This window comes from Uranotaenia lowii, chromosome 2 (assembly GCF_029784155.1).
Source record: "Uranotaenia lowii strain MFRU-FL chromosome 2, ASM2978415v1, whole genome shotgun sequence".
NCBI classification, from domain to species: domain Eukaryota; kingdom Metazoa; phylum Arthropoda; class Insecta; order Diptera; family Culicidae; genus Uranotaenia; species Uranotaenia lowii.
The window spans coordinates 91119952-91131542 of record NC_073692.1 but is presented as its reverse complement, the minus strand read 5'-3'; the positions used below and the strand labels follow the sequence as shown (position 1 = coordinate 91131542).

The window sequence follows — 11591 nt, the reverse complement described above, 5'->3', positions numbered from 1 at the left end:
AGATAAAATTAAATATGATTTTGTTGAAACATCTTTTCATGTTTTAAAGAGGATTTTCTTGATAATTTATTTCAATCTTCTTAATCAATTTCATGTAAATTCACTAAATTTTGTATGTTTTCAAATCAAATTTGATAACGAAATGATTCAATTGAAAAACTCTTCCCATAATGAAAAAAAAATTAATTCATAATCAAATATACTTCCAAAAAATTGGTTGAATTATTTCTAATTTTAAGAAAAGCAACTTTTTAAAAAATAAATTTTTGGTATTGCATAAAACACCTTATCAGCAAATAAAATCAAATTAAAAAAAATTAAAAAAAAAAATGAAGATTTAGTTAAAACCATAAACTTGGAACAACTGAATGTAATCTATAACTACAAGCGTTTAATAAAGAAAAATCGCTTATTAGTTTTCCCTTTTTGGAAACCATTTTTGAAATATTTATTATATTTGTTATTTTTGTATTTTTTTCCTCATATTTTTCATTATTGGAGGTCATCTTTGTAATTTTTGTAATTTTTGTCATTTTTGTCATTTTTGTCATTTTTGTAATTTTTGTCATTTTTGTCATTTTTGTCATTTTTGTCATTTTTGTCATTTTTGTCATTTTTGTCATTTTTGTCATTTTTGTCATTTTTGTCATTTTTGTCATTTTTGTCATTTTTGTCATTTTTGTCATTTTTGTCATTTTTGTCATTTTTGTCATTTTTGTCATTTTTGTCATTTTTGTCATTTTTGTCATTTTTGTCATTTTTGTCATTTTTGTCATTTTTGTCATTTTTGTCATTTTTGTCATTTTTGTCATTTTTGTCATTTTTGTCATTTTTGTCATTTTTGTCATTTTTGTCATTTTTGTCATTTTTGTCATTTTTGTCATTTTTGTCATTTTTGTCATTTTTGTCATTTTTGTCATTTTTGTCATTTTTGTCATTTTTGTCATTTTTGTCATTTTTGTCATTTTTGTCATTTTTGTCATTTTTGTCATTTTTGTCATTTTTGTCATTTTTGTCATTTTTGTCATTTTTGTCATTTTTGTCATTTTTGTCATTTTTGTCATTTTTGTCATTTTTGTCATTTTTGTCATTTTTGTCATTTTTGTCATTTTTGTCATTTTTGTCATTTTTGTCATTTTTGTCATTTTTGTCATTTTTGTCATTTTTGTCATTTTTGTCATTTTTGTCATTTTTGTCATTTTTGTCATTTTTGTCATTTTTGTCATTTTTGTCATTTTTGTCATTTTTGTCATTTTTGTCATTTTTGTCATTTTTGTCATTTTTGTCATTTTTGTCATTTTTGTCATTTTTGTCATTTTTGTCATTTTTGTCATTTTTGTCATTTTTGTCATTTTTGTCATTTTTGTCATTTTTGTCATTTTTGTCATTTTTGTCATTTTTGTCATTTTTGTCATTTTTGTCATTTTTGTCATTTTTGTCATTTTTGTCATTTTTGTCATTTTTGTCATTTTTGTCATTTTTGTCATTTTTGTCATTTTTGTCATTTTTGTCATTTTTGTCATTTTTGTCATTTTTGTCATTTTTGTCATTTTTGTCATTTTTGTCATTTTTGTCATTTTTGTCATTTTTGTCATTTTTGTCATTTTTGTCATTTTTGTCATTTTTGTCATTTTTGTCATTTTTGTCATTTTTGTCATTTTTGTCATTTTTGTCATTTTTGTCATTTTTGTCATTTTTGTCATTTTTGTCATTTTTGTCATTTTTGTCATTTTTGTCATTTTTGTCATTTTTGTCATTTTTGTCATTTTTGTCATTTTTGTCATTTTTGTCATTTTTGTCATTTTTGTCATTTTTGTCATTTTTGTCATTTTTGTCATTTTTGTCATTTTTGTCATTTTTGTCATTTTTGTCATTTTTGTCATTTTTGTCATTTTTGTCATTTTTGTCATTTTTGTCATTTTTGTCATTTTTGTCATTTTTGTCATTTTTGTCATTTTTGTCATTTTTGTCATTTTTGTCATTTTTGTCATTTTTGTCATTTTTGTCATTTTTGTCATTTTTGTCATTTTTGTCATTTTTGTCATTTTTGTCATTTTTGTCATTTTTGTCATTTTTGTCATTTTTGTCATTTTTGTCATTTTTGTCATTTTTGTCATTTTTGTCATTTTTGTCATTTTTGTCATTTTTGTCATTTTTGTCATTTTTGTCATTTTTGTCATTTTTGTCATTTTTGTCATTTTTGTCATTTTTGTCATTTTTGTCATTTTTGTCATTTTTGTCATTTTTGTCATTTTTGTCATTTTTGTCATTTTTGTCATTTTTGTCATTTTTGTCATTTTTGTCATTTTTGTCATTTTTGTCATTTTTGTCATTTTTGTCATTTTTGTCATTTTTGTCATTTTTGTCATTTTTGTCATTTTTGTCATTTTTGTCATTTTTGTCATTTTTGTCATTTTTGTCATTTTTGTCATTTTTGTCATTTTTGTCATTTTTGTCATTTTTGTCATTTTTGTCATTTTTGTCATTTTTGTCATTTTTGTCATTTTTGTCATTTTTGTCATTTTTGTCATTTTTGTCATTTTTGTCATTTTTGTCATTTTTGTCATTTTTGTCATTTTTGTCATTTTTGTCATTTTTGTCATTTTTGTCATTTTTGTCATTTTTGTCATTTTTGTCATTTTTGTCATTTTTGTCATTTTTGTCATTTTTGTCATTTTTGTCATTTTTGTCATTTTTGTCATTTTTGTCATTTTTGTCATTTTTGTCATTTTTGTCATTTTTGTCATTTTTGTCATTTTAGTCATTTTTGTCATTTTTGTCATTTTTGTCATTTTTGTCATTTTTGTCATATTTGTCACTTTTTTCATTTTAGTCACTTTTGTCATTTTTGTCATTTTTGTCAAATTCTATCTTTACCAATCGTTTCTTATCGCTCTTTGATGTATCAGTTGAATGAATATTTTTCTCTTTTGAATACCCTATTTAGATAAAAAAAAGCCCTTGTATCGTATAACTGACAACCAATTGGTGATTATTTCGTCGCTTCATTAAATCGTTCCAGGAAGAAATTAAAAAAAAAAACTTAAAACGATTCCGAAGAATAGTATCGATGCTGAAAGCAAGCAATTATTTTCCCAAATAGCTTCTGATTTCAGCGAATGTCTCTCACATTACATTTTAAAATCTAATTTCCGATCGGTCGATGTAAAAGTTTTCCAAATCTCATTTGTCACCGGCACGGTTTCGGAAAAGTACATCGCCAAACCCAAACCATTTTCATCGTCTTTCTGCGCTTTCTCGCGCGCCTTCCCTACTTTTATTTGTCCTTACGGGGCTCTAATAACTGTCAGCATACCAAGTCAGTCAGTCAATTTGTTTTTCCCGTCCAGCAAACGGGCCGATTTCTAAAACTAGGCTACGATACTGGAGCTGAAAAAATCTCGACAGCAAAGAAAATAATTCAAAACTTCCGTTCGGTAAAGTTTTCCCTCCCTGGGTTTCAAAAGCGGAAGTTGTTGAATGAGCTCCAGGAAATGGCACGAAAAGGAAACAAATCCCACGAAACATCGTGAAAAAGGAAGGAACATTCTGGCGAAAGTCGTAGAGCACGGGTCGTCGCCAGTTACGAATAACATAAATTTGTAAGTGTCAATACTCGACGCTGGCTGTACCGTACACATTAGACAGCATCATAATGCGGAAACATATGTTCAATTACAGAGCAAAGTACTTTCATTTTTCAACGATTCTATTTGAGTGGAAGCTTTTTCGTTGTCAGAACACGAGAATTAGTTTTCAGATTTAACAAAAGAATCCCGGCAGCGAGTACATGAAGTCTAGTCGAGTTTTACGAGTAGTCTTCCATTTTCAATGACAAAGAAGCAAGAGTGGGGAAAAAGGAAGGAAAAAAAAAACTGGCAGCATCCCCACATACCCGACAGCTGCTGGCCGGAAACTCTGCTGGCTGGCCCCAAAACCAATGAAATATGATGAAAGTTTTGTATCCAACAAAAAGATTTTTACTCTAGAAGCAAGTAACGGAGAGACACCGGAAGAGAGAAACGTACAGTGTGTGTAAAATGTGGAAAGGAATGAAATTCCTTGATGTAATGAACGTTGTATTAAAATTTGTCTATCAATATTCGGTTGATGAGCATTTTGAATACAAATCTAAATGCATTCTGCAAAAATGATAGTATCTTCCATTTGAGAATTTTCACTTTTTTCTACTTCTATGATAAACGGCTGACCATTTAGTGATATCAATAAGGGAAAAGCAATTACTTCGGTAGATTGGAACTCTTAGAATCAACCAATCCCATTAGAAACATTATCTTACAAAAGAAAAGTGTTTTTCATTGCTTTGAAAATATAGCATTTAAAAGTTTATTTGTCATAGAATTATTTTTCAACTATCGACCCATTGAAAAAATATTTATTCGTTTTCAGTTTTCAATATGATGGAAACGTCTAAAACTAATCGAAAAAGATCTTTAGCTTAAATTTCGTAAACACATTCAAACCATGTTTTATTTCACAATATATGTAGGTACATATATTTTTAAAATCTATGCTAGCTTTTTTGCGTAGTAAATCACCCAGGAAATTCAAATAAGCTTGAAATAATTTTTTGCCTACTCCTAAGCTTTATTTTTGGTTAACATGAGAAGAAGCTAAGTATTTTATAAAAAAAAAATTATAGTCACATTTGCACTCATACATTATGTTTCTGATGCTTTCATCAAAATAATCGATCATGAATGGTAAATAAAATCAAAAGATCACATCGACCAGGAATCGAACTCGAGTCTTTTGATTACCTCTCCGACACCTTAGCAATAGCCTAAATCGTCGAATGTAAACTAGCTAAGCTGTGGCTCTAAAATTCAGTTGACTTCATCGAATAGAATTTGCTGCTAGATACTACGGCAGAAAACGCTCATCGTGTCCCAATCAATTGTGCTTGATACCGCCCGAGTCAACAAGTTAAAGTAAAGACGCGTATTAAAATTCATTATAATGAAAAATAAAAAATTTAATAATGGTGAAAATTGAGGAACAATGTTTACATCATGCTGCTGTGCGTAAATTAAAGATCAAGACGATTTATCGCTCATGAGAGCTTATTTTCCGGTGCTCAAAAATATAATATTTTTGTCACATGAGAACCTTGTAGTTGTTTTTTTTTTTGATATTACTAAAAAGATGATAAGGGGATATCTTTGTTTGCCGAAAAATAATACTATAAGGGTTTATACGGACGATAGTATTGGCCAAAAATTTGCCTCAGCCATAACCTCAAACTTTGATTTGCTGGCGGCCTCACCAGTGATGCTAGGTGCGTTACTAAAATCAGTATTTGTTTGATTTCAACTAATTATAATATTTAAAACATCTGAAATTTGTTTTCATATACTGCTTGATAGATTCAAAATTTGTTTCTATCTTCTAAACGAATGCCAAATCATTAACTGTTACAGAAAAAGTAATTTAATGAAAGCCCGTTTATGTTGGCTTTGAAAATAATCTCCTGCATGCTCTGATTATTAACCTTCCCATGCCGTTCGCAAAATATCCGTTTCGGGGAAATTTGAGTTGTAGTTTGATTTCGTTCTCCTGGCTGTAAATGTTAACCGATTTTGATGATATTATATTCATTGTGTAGGTAACTTGTTCTTATTACTCAAAATTTTAAAATAAAGTCGATATGTATTACCAAGTTATCAGAAACTGGTTTAGAAAGTAAAAAGTCCGAAAAATCATCAAATTTTCAAAACTCAAATTTCAATTTTTTGACGTTAATTTGATCATTATTTTCATAGAACATACTTTGTCTGTCAAAATTCCAAGTTCTTCAGTATATTGGAATGACGATAAAGAGATTTTAAATGTGCGCTTCGGGTCATATTGACCCGAACGGCATGGGAAGGTTAAAAACAAATCCACATAATTTGCTATATAGTTTTAGTGTGCGATACAGGCAGTTGTTATTCCGTTCAGATAAATGTTGCAATCAATTTCTATGCATTTAATTGCATTTCATTTTTTTCTAGAAATCTACGGGAATATTGCAAATTCTCAGTACTTATGAAAAGGTTTTTCAATAAAAATGCAATTAAAAAGTATAATCATTTTCAAAATCTCAATGTACTTGGCAACCCTGAACGCCCAAAAAAAATCAAAACACGAACACCGTGTATCGTTTTTCCACAGGGCGAATTTGTCGATATGAGTACCGGAAAAACGCGTTTATCATGCGCCCTTCTCAAAAATCGATTCTGTTCTCCCATGGTTTGAGGTTAGGGCTGAGGCCTCCTGCTAAGATGGTGTTCGTGTAAAACTGTTAATATATCCTAATAGGATCTACAAATCTGTTCCTCATGAAGTTTTATTTGAGAAAATTCGTACTTTCATGGAAAAGTTAAGTGCTTAATATACCCCGGGTGCTCGTTATGCCCCTATCTTCTCAACCAGTCGAAAATGCTTGAATAAAAAAATATATTTTGATTATTTTTATGTATCACACAGAATAGCTTTTCAAGGGTAAAAGTTAGAATTGTTGATTGTACCCATGAAATGTTCTGCAAAAACCAAGGAATATTTATAATTCAAAGCCAATTTTTTTTGTAATTTTCAGTATATCTCTGGTGATTATTGAAAGCTAAATTGTGTGTTTCAACACAAGATTTCATATAAAATTTAAACTCGTTGCGCAAATTCATTACTAAATGTTACGCTTTCAAAGTTTTTATTATTTTTATGACTGTTAAAATAACCAAAAACAATATGGAAGGCGTAAAAGTTCATAAACATGAAATTTCCATACAATGGTTTTAATTCATTTAACACCTGGAAAAAAAAATTACTCCTCTTTGCGGTGTTCTTTGGAAACTGAGAAATTTTGTTCCCCAACATGTTCTCTTTAAATTTTATTTTGCGTTTATTCACTCTCATTTGAACTACCTTGTTATGATATGGGGAAGAGCTTCTTTGTCTCACTTACAGAAACTTCAAACGCTCCAGAATAGATGCTTGAAAAACATCTTAAAGCTCCCTTTGTTATTCCCTACCCTTCAGCTTTACTCTTTAAGAACGCATAACGTTCTTCCAATATCTGAACTCTGTGATTTGCAAACTGTTGTATATGTCTATGATAATCTACACTCAATTGAAAATATTCAAAACCTCCATTTTACTACGGGGTTGCGAACTCATAACACTCGCCAGTCAGATTTCTTGCAACGAAGCCGATCCACAACATCATTAGGGCAAAAAAGAATTTCGTTTATTGGACCTACTAAATACAACACCTTACCAACTGATATTAAAAACATAACCAATCGTTCCATGTTCAAAACCAAAGTGATACAGCTTTTGAAAGAAAAATTGAACCATTAAAACAGTCGATCATCAACCAGTCTTTGTTTTGCTTACCTTTTGCATATTTGTAGCGTTAATTTCTAATATTATTATTCTTTAAAAAATTGTAGTTTGTATTTTTATCTTATTAAATTATTGAACATAACTTGATAAAATTAGTAAATATAATTAGTGTAATAGTAAATATAGTATAATGAATCTCTTCAAAGGCAATTATTTTCCATTGAGATTCATATTGTTGTCAATTTAGTTAAATAATACATTTCCTCGCACGACATTAAACAATTTTGTGTTCTCAGCATGATTAAAATTTGCTCGCGTTAACTTTTATTATTCATTGCTGCCAGACATGCTGAGAACAGTAGCGTCCATTACCAGGGGGCTCAATTGAGCCTTTTGGTGTGGGGGAGTGTGGTGGGCCGCTACAATAAAAAAAAAAAAAACCACCTTGACTTAAAGAAGGGAGGCTTCGATGTAAAATTCAGCAATTTCCATAAAAAAATTAACAAACTTTCTTCATCCAGAGATAAGATATTTTATTGCATGAAAAGTTTCAACGAATTGAGATGATATATTGTATTGAATTTGATATCGGTGGACATCGATACAGAGAGAATTCTTTGTATTTGGAATGGTAATGATAAAAGTTCCACATTTTTGACACAATATGCTACAATGGACCTAATTTTTCTCTCTTACTCTGAGCACTGGTTTCTCTCATTTTAACTGAAATTTATTCATTTTTCGGCACAATTTAACACAATTAAACACAATATCATTTATTGGCTGAACAACTTGCGTAATCATTAGTGTATCTTCTCTCTTCAGCTCGATCCTCTGATTAAAATCCCCTACTTTTGTTGAAACCATATAAAATATGACAGAACTCTAAAAATTTTCATTCGGTTTTGATCAAATTTGGCAGGATTCTTTGTTTTGAAGTACATATAATTATTTAAAATATTGTTGGGCGTTTTCCTTTCTTGAGAGGGGACAAAACTCGAATAAAATCAGAAGCTTATAAAAGTTTGAAAGAATTGACAATCAAGTTTTGCTGGACATAAGGTGGTACACAGCAAAAATGAGAGCACAAATTTTCATACTTGGTTAGCAAATTGATACCAAATTTTGCTAAAACTGAGACCCAAATTACACCTCGTTTTTTGAGAGCTTGGATAGCACAATGATGCCAATATAAGATATCAAATAATTTTTGGTTACAGCAAAATTAGACAACAATATGCTCTCAATTTTTATTTTTTTTTTTTTTCTAAAAACGAGGTACCGTTTAGGCCTCAGATTAAGCAAAATTTGGTATTCCGATGCTGTTTGCGTATGAAAATTTTGCTCTCAGTCTTGCTGTGTACCATCTTATGTCAAGCAAAACGAAAGCAAATAAGACACTAAAGGCGTGATAGCAAAGTTTGCGAAAATTTTGTTCGAAAAGTTTGATCGAGGTTATCATTATCGCCTTCAGCTATGCAAGCAACGTTGGTTACGAATTCATGAGACATATTGGTGTTTATGAAATCGCCTTAAATTATGCAACTGTAAGTCAAATAGGTGTTCATAATGCTCAAGCGTATACCGCACATTGTAAACGCCTAAATGTATATAATGATAACCATAAGTACCTATTTCAAAAAATATAGGTGTCGATTTTTGAAAATGGCCAACACGCCGAGACTTCTGTTTTGAGAAAAATTCATTTAAAGTTTCAGATGTATAATCAATTGCCTATTTTGTATTATTTTCTTTACTTAGTACCTAAACTTCTAAAAAATTAGCATAATTTCATTCTGCGAGAGGGCAAGGTTTTTCATTATTGTTACCACCAAGACTTTCTAGCACATTTATTCAAAAACAATATTATTTGCGTTTGATTTGAAAATATAAGAAAAATTGAAATGGATTTGAAAATATAAGAATGTCATTTTCGATTCCAAAATTATAATTCACGTTTTGGAGTAGAAAAAACCTTGACAGATGAAAACAAACAAAAATTATTTTTCGCAAGTGGGATGAAGGGGGCGGCGAAAGAGTATCGTGATAACACATTAATAAAAAAATCAATTCGCCTTTTTTGAAAAATCAAATTAAATTACATTTAAATAGAAAGATTAAAAATAAATTTAAAAAAAGGTAAAATAGAAAGTTTAATACGCTACGTTTACGTAGCTAATACGTTTTCAAACGTTTAAAACCGAATTAGGTACCTTACTTAATGGTTATAATAATTGATAATAATATTTGGTTAAGAAACTCCCCCGAATAGTACACATGCAGCGTAGGTTTAAATTTTTGCAGATACTCTATCAGCAGAATTAGGTCAGTTCACAAGTACACATTTATGCATCAGTAAATCACTGGTGATCTGAAACAGAAATGTTATCATTAAATCATTGTAAGTGTTTTAAAATTTAAAAAAAACTTATTTGTTGCTTTACCTGTAGAATTCCAGGGGTGTTAATTTTTCCAGCAATTTTGTTCACCCCTTAACAACAACTTCATTTTACCCAAGTTCTTCGTAGTTTTCGTTATCGTTATGGATCGAGGAAGATCTTCCTTGATTAGATAGCTGTTGTGATTTTCATAGCTTAAACGTTACCATGAATGTAGCTGAATTTCGCCCGCACGAGCAATTTGCTCAACGCATGGTTTTCCGCTTCCGTCGAGGTGGATCGGTAAACGCCTTTGGCTCGGAGCTGCTTGAACTATAGAGGTTAGATAAGTAACCCTCTGAAACTGTTCGATATCGATCGATAACAAACTCTGAATAAAAAAAAATGAATTTAACATTTATTTATCTGCATTGAAAATACTATTCGAAACTTACCACTATAGAATCGAATTTTGCGGAAAATTTTTCCACTACATTCTGAAAACACAACTCATAAAATGTGTTTGCCAGTTTCAGTTCTTTTTTGGGACCCGGATCCGTTTTTGAAATCTGCAATAATAACATTAATTAAAAGACATATTTGAGATAAATAAAACAACTGTGAATATTAGTAGGCAATTAGTTGAAACTAAAAGAGGTATGCAACGACTCAGTAATGGTCTTATCTTTTGACCATATCGACTACCAGTTTTTCCGGGAAATGTAAATGTTTATCAGTAGTAGAAGCAGAGTATTAACAATATCTGATATGTTATTTAATTTTAAATTAGGGACGAACGACTCCTGAGAAGTTGAAATCCGTATTGTAATAAAATCAATTTAAAAGCTTTTTTCGATATTCAACTGGAAAACCTTATTTAAGGCGATCTAAGTAGAATAAATAAGACTGTGTAGTTTAATAACGCCTAACATATAAGTCAAAAGATATGTGTACAAATGCTTGGCAGTTTATTTAGGAAAATACAAAGCGAAAACTATTTATTTTATTTGTGACATTTTACCATCCTTGTGGTATTCGTGTCATACGAAAAATTAGGCTACTGGAATAAATTTACGTAAAAGGGAGATGTTATTTTTTCACATCAAGTAAATATTTCATCTAATCAACTCATAATTACCATTTTTACAAGATAAATATTTATTTTGAGGACTTACCAGGTTTAATCTCAGCAGGAAGTGACAGGGAAATCCGTACGAAACTGTTGGTGCGCCATGAGATGGATTTTTTTCCAACACCGTACTGATCGTAGGAATCGTACAACCCAGGGTTATAGGGATGGATAATTAATGTGCAAAAAATATACACATTGTTTCCTAATCATAAGAAGGGATTCCTCCTCGGCTTATTTAAAAAGTATTTAGCTGCTTACCAAACATTAGGTAACTATTACACGATTTTCGGTCTTGACAACGGCGCTACTGGTTCTTACTGCCATTAGTTTGGAACCTCGAGCCGTTGTACAGGTTTCCGGTACTGGTTTCTCCGGTCTTGGTTTCTTCTACCTGTTCCGTCAGATCGATCTCCCGGAAGACAACTTCCATAGTTTCCAACTACAGCATCATTCCCAGAAACTTCGCTGACATGTCTGAAGTTTTTTCCGGTTGTTTCTAATTGGTGCAGCCAACGGACTACTCGATGTCAGCTGCTTCGTTCTGAAGCATTTTTCAACTGCAGTTTTTAGCTGAAGAAATATGTTTTATTTCAAATTAGACTTCAGTTTTTCTTTAAAATGCACTTACCGAGCGAATACCGCAGATTTTTTTTTGCTTCCATTGCATTTTACGGATAAAAACAAAACACAACTGACAAAACGACAGCGATTTGAGCAGAGGTGCCAAGTGTCCTGAT

General features: G+C 30.6%; 1 long non-coding RNA gene across 2 annotated transcripts; it reads right to left on the bottom strand.

Annotated features, from left to right (window-relative positions):
• Window positions 1-9592: 9592 nt before the first annotated feature.
• LOC129745215 (uncharacterized) lies at window positions 9593-11299 on the bottom strand. Of its 2 annotated transcripts, XR_008737098.1 has the most exons (5): window positions 11113-11299; window positions 10898-10982; window positions 10178-10291; window positions 9789-10113; window positions 9593-9715 (listed from the first exon to the last, which is right to left on the bottom strand). It is a non-coding gene; the product is annotated as an uncharacterized LOC129745215 (long non-coding RNA). The 2 variants fall into 2 exon arrangements; XR_008737097.1 differs by having other exon boundaries at window positions 10898-11299.
• Between the last annotated feature and the right edge of the window lie 292 nt (window positions 11300-11591).